This window comes from Tupaia chinensis, unplaced genomic scaffold, assembly GCF_000334495.1.
Source record: "Tupaia chinensis unplaced genomic scaffold, TupChi_1.0 Scaffold000448_1, whole genome shotgun sequence".
NCBI classification, from domain to species: domain Eukaryota; kingdom Metazoa; phylum Chordata; class Mammalia; order Scandentia; family Tupaiidae; genus Tupaia; species Tupaia belangeri.
In genome coordinates, this window is record NW_006159953.1 from 273,772 (window position 1) to 282,987 (window position 9,216).

Genomic DNA, 9,216 nt, shown 5'->3' on the forward strand with positions numbered 1-9,216 from the left:
TTCTTTTAAAATGTGTAAGGTGTTTTGAATATTGCTACACTATACAAAGGCAGAAAATGACATATCCATCTACTTTGGTAAAAAAAATCAATAATTACTTGTGGGGCTCTGTTTCATAATTTAATTATTTGGACTATATTTGAAATAGACTTTGTATTCACTATGAAAGAATATTGAAAAAAAAAATGTTCTTAGTGGTTGGATCTAATTCCTAATAGAACAAGTGAAGCCACTCAATTTTTGCCCACAAGCAAAAGTCAACATTTTATACTTTCTGAAGGTACAGTGGGTTCTGAACTTATAATAAATGGTATTGTATTTTTAAGTCAAGGTAAGTCCCTTTGGCATTTTCTTCTGCAGTTATTTTAGTTCTCACTTTAACAGTGAGTCCAGAGGTTTCTGAGGACAAGATTTAAATATTGTAATTATTTTGCCATGTCCTTATTAAGGAGAAATCAAATGTTGAACTGTGATTGAAATAAACTTAATATCCTGATTCTTATTTTAAGCCTGAACCTTAATAAAGCTGAAAAATTGATATCTTACTCTATCTTTATTACATCACTGATGATGAGAGGGGAAGTTTAATAAAGAATTCAATCTATAAGCTAGTTTTTCAAAGCAACCAAGAATGACTCTGAATCCAGGAAATAATAACAATTGATAGATTAATAAAAGAGGCGTTGATGATGTAGCATGATATCAGTTTCAGAGAAAGGACAGTGAAACAATTTCTAACTCAAACTTACGTTTTCAAAAAACTAGAACCCAGTGTATGCTTTACATCAATTAAATACCAACAAAAACTATAAGCTAGTATTTTAGTGTCATACATGTATATACATATCAGAAAACCATTCTATACTTATCAATTGGTTTAGTAAGTTTAAAAGTACAGTTATTGCTTTCAATCTATTAATAGAGTTGATTCCACAACTGTCCATATTTCAGTAAAATATTTCCTTTTTTTTGAGAGGTTTTTGCTACAGGGTGCATGCATTCACCAGAAAGACAGAGAGACAGAGAGACAGAAAGTGAGAAATCACACCCCTCACCCCGGGGTGGGGGATGGCTGTGCTGCAATCCCTTCTCCTCCATTCTCCTCTTGGGATCTTGGGCACACATGCACATGCACCCGGTGTGAGTTTAAGTCACTGGATCCGGGATTCAAACCATAGTCAACTACATGGGAGTCCAGTGATATAGCCATTACACCAACTGCTGGTTCCCCTTTTTTACTTTAAAAATGCATATGACACTTAAAGATGTCTTTAATGCAAAATATTATTTTAGTTTGATTATGATGTACATTTCTCAGCAATGTTCTATATCTGTACAGTACATTTTGAAGTGCTTTAAGTTAGCTTCACTGTCAAGTGTATACTTTTTGTACGTGGGCACTTTTGAATGATTGCCTCTTTAGAAACTTTATTTTTAGTGAAAATTAAATATACATATTCTTCCCTTTTGGTTATTGTTGTTGGTTTTTAAAATTATTATGTATTTGTATTTATTTATTTAGTAGCTGTTGATTTTCTAATAAATTATCAACATAGCCCAAGGCAAAAGTATTATGATTTTGGTCTCTGGATGAAAATACACACAGAGTGAGTTATCTACTTTCACCCCAGCTTTATAAAAGACCAAACTTGTCATCTGAATGAGGATTGATTTCATATCAGTCACAACCCAGTATTTTTTTTGTTTTCATCAAAACAGGGCCTGTGGTGAATGAATTAAAGCTAAGTGGTATATGCCTGGGTAAATGTAGCAAGGTGGCGGTGAAGCCACTGTGAATATAAAAATAATAGACTCTGTTCCCAAGTAGCTTCCAGATCAATGAGAACTGTTATAGAATTTATCGAAGGATTTTAAAATCAGGGTGAATTTAACTACATGCAAGGGAACTCTGTCAATGATATGTATTAATCACCTAATCAACTATGTACAAGGTACTACTTTGGGTAGGACCAGCAGATAGAAAATAAATCAATAGAAACAATAGAATAGCATGTAATTTATTTGAAAAATTAATTGTGCAGAAATTACAGCAGTTCAGAGAAAGAAGAGAGGCCTTCATAGTAGAGGGCCTATTTAGTTGGGAATGTGTAAACAAATGCAGAGGGTCTAAGGATAGAACAACATAGGCTAGACCTCCTCCAGAGCAGTACCTGTTGCATGTTAGTCTGCTGACTGGCTCTGCTGAGGATCTTGGCATAAAGGAGATTCCGATTTAGCTGGGATGAAATGGGGACTGGTTTCTTCTTGTCACACAGGTTCTCAGGAAAGGCTGATGGTGCTGGGCCCCCAAACTGTACTTTAGAGAAGTCAATAGACACACCAACACTCTCCAGCCCATCTCTACCCCAGACGTTGGATTTCGATTGCTATTTGATATTTATTTTTTTTCCTTTAAGGTGATTCTCTCAACCTTTTAAAATGTTTACTTTTGTATTCCATGACAGAAAAGACAGAGAGAGTGAGAGAGGCACTCATAACAAGGTTTTTGTGCCATGATCCACCCCCAGTTTCAGCCAGCCCAGATCACAGCACACGTGTGCCTTGTATGCTTGGCAAAGTCCCAGGATGTTAACCCAGGACCTTTCCCATATGGGTCCAGTGCTTTGGGTCCCTGACTGGTCCAGTTATCTGAGATATTGAAAATGTTATTTTAGACAGGAAGTTATTCTCCAGCAATAAATGATGCAAATTTTTAGCTACAGACCATGAGAGAAAAAAAGAGTGTTTAATTCCTTTAATTTGCAGCCTCAGTATTCCTCAGAATTTTTGCTATGAAAACTAGTCTATGTCATATGGTTCCAAAGATAACCTTTTTTTTGTGTTTGTACTGTAGAAACAACACTCTGTCAGTATCTCATTCCTGTTGTTGTTTGTGAAGTGACATACTGGATATTAAAAAACCAGTTCGCTGGTGGAGTGGCCCATCTCTAGAAACCTGAGTCAGGCCAGGTTTTTTTAGGTTGACTGGCCACTTGAGATTAATGTGCTGTAGTGATGAACAGCTATCCTAAATTCCTGTGACAAAATTTCTCAGCTTTAATGAAAGAAACACCCTATGAAAGAGGAAAATTTATTAAAGACTATGTATTGTTACCATATTTCAGTGATTTTTTTGCAGCCTGGCTTGCAAAGAAACTACAAGCTGTTTGTCCCATTACAAAGTAAGTGTGGACTTTTATAGTAAAGCATCTCTTCAACATTCTTAGTAAAGACATCACGCTTGGCTTTAGTAAAGAGGAGGTTACTAACTAAGACTACACAAACGATCCTGTTGAACAGCGTATTCTTTTTTTCTCAGAACAATTAATTTTACAAGCAACTTCAGGTTCCTAAAAGAACTGAAATTGCATCCATAAATATGTTACTTTAGCATATCAAAATATAGGTAATGATATCAAGAAAGTTATGGCTTATTACCTGTTGATGATGACATGTATAGTATTCTCAACTGAATTGGTCTGAGAAGTATTTTATGATGTGAAAAGTCTTTTTACAAGCAAAATGAGAAATAATGATTGACTGTTTAAAAAATAATTGGAATAATAATAATAATGATAGGGAAAAACAATGAAAAGATATCGACTATGAAGTGGGGAGATTAATATCTCCATATTGACTGACATGCATGGCATTCCCTTTTGAAAAAAGCAATATAATACTCTGTAAAGTTATATGCAATTCAATGTAATATAAACAAGATTATGACGATAATAAAAAAAATAAATTAATTTTAAAAAAAGTAAGCTATGCAAAGACAAAAAGGCAGCAGCATTGATAAGCATGTACAAAAACACAAAGAATAGGGCTGTCTTCCCAGGCTAACCAATACAAAACAATACAATACAACTGCTGAAGGTGAAGTTCTTATTGGCCCATCCCAATCTAAACAGTTAATCCTCAGCAGACATCCATAGAGGATCACAGTGATGCGATAGGCCTCTTCAGGCTTGGGTACATGTTTGAAGAACTCAAAATTACAGTGCTCTCTACATGATCGTGCTCAGTGAGAACTGCGAATGCACATTCAACAGGTTGGGCATATTTATGAAGCCTTAAACTTCTTTACCCACCAAAAAACATTTTGACCTTTCCTGGAAGTAATTAGAAAAAGCTTCAATTTGGTAGAAGGGGTAGAGAATAGGTTATATTTCTCTTTCACCTTTTGCTATTGCATTCCTTTCCAAAGAACAGATATAATAAAAGTATAATTTTTTTCATTATTATTCATGTTTTAAAGTTAGCTATAGGCATGTACACTTACTGGAAAAAAAGAGGGAAAGTGAGAAATCACCCCTGGGGGGGATGGCCACACTGCAATCCGTCCCTTCTCCATTTTCTTCTTGGGAATTTTGGGCATGCATGTGCATGCATTTGGTGTGTTTTTTAAGCCACTAGGTTCAGGACTCAAATCGCATAGTTGGCCATGTGGGATTCAGCTGACTTAACCACCATGCCACAGGGTAGCATGATTATTTTTATTACCTTACTTTATAGCATTGGAATTCTAAAGAAATTTCAAAGTAATAGTGATGGCCCAGTCCATGTGGCACAACTGGTAGTATACTAGACTGTAGAACTAACTGGAAGCCATGGAAGCCACACAGCAGTTGTAGTTTCAGTGGCAGGCTGGTAGAAAGGAAGAAGGAGATAATCAAGTGACCAAGCCCTGTGGAGGGTGTTTCTACCTCTCTTGTGCATGTGTGCATATGCTCTATCATGAAGAATAATGATTTTAAAATAGTGATATAATTATCATACTTTCTAGTAGGCAGAATAACAATTCCCTAAAAATGTCCCTAACCCCCAGATACTATGAATATACTCTTTGGGTTTAAAAAATGGGATTTCATGGATGCATTTAATACTGAGTTGTTGGAAAAGTCATGATGTATTTATTTCTGTGTAAAAATGCAGAGAACTGTTTTCTGGCTGAGTCTAAAAGATAAGACACAAAAAGAAGAAAGAGAAGGTGTGAGAAGTATCTAGACTGCAGCTCCTGGCTCTGCAGATGGAGAAATAGTTGCATGAGCCAAGGAATATGAATAGCATCAGAAACTGAGAAAGCAAAGGAATACATCCCCTCTAGTGCCTTCGGATGGAACACAGCTCTGTAACATCTTTATTTTAGTTTGGTGAGTTCTGTTTTGAACTCATGTATAGAGCTTTAAAATAACTTGTATTTAAATTTGTGGTAATTTGTTCCAGTAGCAATTAAAATTTAATACATCTTCTACATAATAAAGTCTGAATGACAAATTAGTTTTGTTTCAATATTATTTTAACTAGCCCTACCTTTTATAATGGCTTTATGAAATACATATTAATATCTTCAATTTAAAGATGAAGAAATGTAAGTTAATAATTTGTCTAATTTTTATTTGCTTATTTATTCTAAGAATGTTAATAATATATAAAATTATTAACTATTAAAAATGATGACAACATGTTTTACTTTACATCTTACTGCAAAAAAAGGGCCCTGAACATGTAATTAAAAGTGATGCAGCAATAAGATATGAAAAATAAATAAGTATGCTGATTTAGGAGAAAGAAATAAAACTTCACAGATGACATAATTTTCTATGTAGGAAACAGGAAGAACTGATAAAAAGTCTCTTAGAACTAGTAAGAGATTACAGCGAAGTTGAAGGATACCAGGTTAATATACAAAATTTATTTTTTTCTATATATGAACAAGAAACAAGTGGACTTTCAAATTAAAAACAGTACTATGTACAGTATTATTTCCTCAAATTAAACACTTATAAATAAATCTAACAAATGTATACAAGATATGAGAGGACATCAAAAACTTCATGGAAAATGGAATTAAAGTTTAAGCTTATTTGATGTGAAAACATTTCAAATCCATATATATATTTTTCATAATATACATTTTCCATGAGGGTTTTGAAGGCCTCTTACATATGTGAAAAACTACAAAACTCTGATGAAAGGTATCAAAGAACTGAATAAATAAAGACATCCCATATTTAGGGATAAGAAGACTCAATATTGTCAACATGTCAGTTTTTCCCAACTTCATCTATACATTCAATGTAAGGAAACTACTCTAATGACAATGTACGAGGAGCTGACAGTTTTAGGGCTACTGACATGGTCAAGATTTGTTGCAAAGTTTGTATGACTCCGAAGTCCCTAATCTAAAATGTTTTAATCTGTTAAAGGACACTTTTGGAAAGTAGTTCTGCCTTCTTCTGAATAGAATGATGATCATGGACATTTAAAAGTCATATTGAAATACCTTATTAAAAATTAGTTATTCCTTTTTCTATCTTGGGTCTATTCATTGTGGAAAAACCACACGCGCCCAGCGTGAGTTTTAAGCCACTGGGTCCGGGACGTGAACTGTGGTTGACTACATACTGAGAGTCGAGCGACATAGCCATTACACTAACTGCTGGTTCCAATATATTGGCACATATTTACAAGAACAGTGGTGAGTTACACATTCTGAAAGTTTCTTTGTAAAATTTTATCTTTTTGGTTTAATAAATGAATATGCATTAGCAGATAACTGGGGGTTTGTTTTCCTCAGTAAGGAAATTAAAGAAATTCTTTGTAGAAAGCAGTTTTATTTTGTGTATGTCAAAAAAAGCAGGTAAAAGCTACTTTTCTGTTGGGTACCAGGAGCTGGAGTAATGGTTACCTCACTGGACTCTCATGTAGTCAACTGCAGTTTGAATCCCAGACCCAGGGGCTTAAAACTCATGCCAGGCATATGTGCATGCATGACCGAGATCCTGAGAGGAGAAAGGATTGTGTTGTGGCCATCCCCTCTGTGTGTGTATGAAGGTGATTTCTCATTTTAATCTCTCTGCCTCTCTGGTGGCACTTTCACCCTTTAGCAAGAACCTCTCTAAGAAAACCCAACCAACCAAATGAAAAAAACTGCCTTTTTGCAAACCTGTTTGTTATACAAGTCAATTAAACGTGGGCTGTCCCGTGGATGCTTTAAACTTTTAAATGATCCTCATATTTACTTCATTCTTATTTTTTAAGAAAATAGACTTTATTTTTAAGAGAAACTTTAGTTTCACAGCAAAACTGAGGCATAGTTTCCCTGTATTCTTTGTTCTCCCATATCTAATTTTAAAATGTTATTATAAGTTGAGTATACAATAGAGAAGATTCTAGTAATGTAGTATAGTAATATACTCTGCTTTTTTCCCATTCTCAACATAAAATTAAATTCATTCTCTTTTCTGTTCTTGCCATTCAGACTGGCTGGGGGATTCAGAGAAAAAAGCTTCTTTAATTCTCTTTTGGAGGAAGGCCTGGAAAGCAGCCTTGGACACCTCTGGTCTAAGGATTTGAATAGAAAGAGTTTAATGAAGATTTTTGGAATATCAGGAAAAGAAGATTGATATTTACAGTAAGTGTTCATTAAGTTTCCATGTCTTGTCACTCGAGAACCAAGGAGTAGCTAAACAGGTGAGATAAATTCTCTCAGTTTCTCAGGCTTGAAGAGCACAAGGGAAACAGAGTTGGAGCAGCCTCCAGATGGCTTAGAGGACTACCTGACTGCTAAAGAACCACTGCCTGTAAGAGGGGAGATTACAGCACCATCTGCTGGTGATTGTGTGGGCTTCTCATATTGAAGGAATCCCAGCAGATGGAACAGAATTACATTGGATATAAAAACAAATGTAACAACATATCCAAAGAGGGAGGAGGGTAGGCAGTGGCAATGTGTGTGTGTGTGTGTGTGTGTGTGTGTGTGTGTGTATGAAAGAGAGAGAGAGAGAGAGAGAGAGAGAGACGCAAACACACACACACTCATAGAGAAAATACAATTAGAAAAGATGCCTTAATGCAATAAAGCTACCTGGGGAGATGTAAAAACTACTTAGAACAAACAACAGTCATAACACATATGTAAGACAATCAAGAACAAAACAATAAGTTATTTATAGAACTATCAATATTTGAACCTAAAAAATCAGTAAATATTTGAATATGAAGACAAATCTTAAATTAATGTACTGGAATTTCAAGAGGAATAATTTCTCAATGTATAGGGAAAAAATACGAAAAGTGTCACTGATACAATTTCACCTATTGCAAACAATAAATTTTTTTCTTGTTATAAACAATAAAGTAAAATAAAACTCTAATAACTGTGTTTTTTCAAATCTTTACTTCTAAGAAAGAAGAAATTAAGACTGACATTACATTATTAAAAATTAATAGAAACCTTAAACATTTATACCCAAATCATGGAAACCTACAAAACTTGTACCCAGAAATAAAGATATTGACAAGATAGTCCTGTTAAAAAAAAGATGAAAAATAGACATAGTATAAAAGAAGAGGGAACCTGTAGTTAGTGTAATGGCTATGTCGTTGGACTCCCACGTAGTCAACCACGGTTCGCGTCCGGGACCTGGTGGCTTAAAACTCACGCCGGGCGCGTGTGCGTGCGTGCCCAAGATCCTGAGAGGAGAATGGAGGAGAAGGGATTGCGGCCTGACCATCCCCCCTGGGGGGTGATTTCTTGCTTTCTGTCTCTATGTCTCTCTCTCTGTCTGTCTGGTGAGTGCACGCACCCTATAGCAAAAACCTCTCCAAAAAAATAAAAAAATAAAAAAAGAAGATAGATACTTCAGAAGAAGGTTCCACATGGCTCCAGTGAACTAGATTTTTCAGGGAATGAAGATTTCCTACTGATAATTCAGCCTCCAACTAATGAGCTAGTGACAGATCTAAGAGCACCATAGCTAAACATCCAAATACTAATAGGGTTAAAATATTCCCCACTATCTACTGAATCTTCTGCACCAGCGATCACAACAGAATGGCAAAGAGATTCTAGATCACCTCTGTCTGCTTGCTCCTGAACATTAAGGCTGAACTTCAAGAATTTGAAAGAAACACACCATCCATCAGATGATAAGAAATCACCGCCGGATCATGAGAAATATGAGAAAACGAGAAAATACCTCTCCTCCAAGGGAAAAGAGTAACTCTTCTTCATCCACAAGCAGTTCGGTAAAAATCATGGAAATGTCTGATAAGGAATTTAGATCATTCATAATGTCTAAGCTAACAGAGATGGAAGGGAAGAGAGATAATGAACTGCTAAAGAGAAAGGAGAAAGAAGTTGACGAGTTCCAGGAGATGAGGAAATTCTTGCAAGATCTAAAAGAGGAATTACACACTTTACAAAAGACT

At 35.3% G+C, this 9,216-nt stretch overlaps 1 pseudogene; it reads right to left on the bottom strand.

Moving 5' to 3' along the window:
- Positions 1-9,216, bottom strand: part of LOC102480449 (high mobility group protein B1-like) — a 31,396-nt pseudogene that overhangs the window by 2,460 nt on the left and 19,720 nt on the right.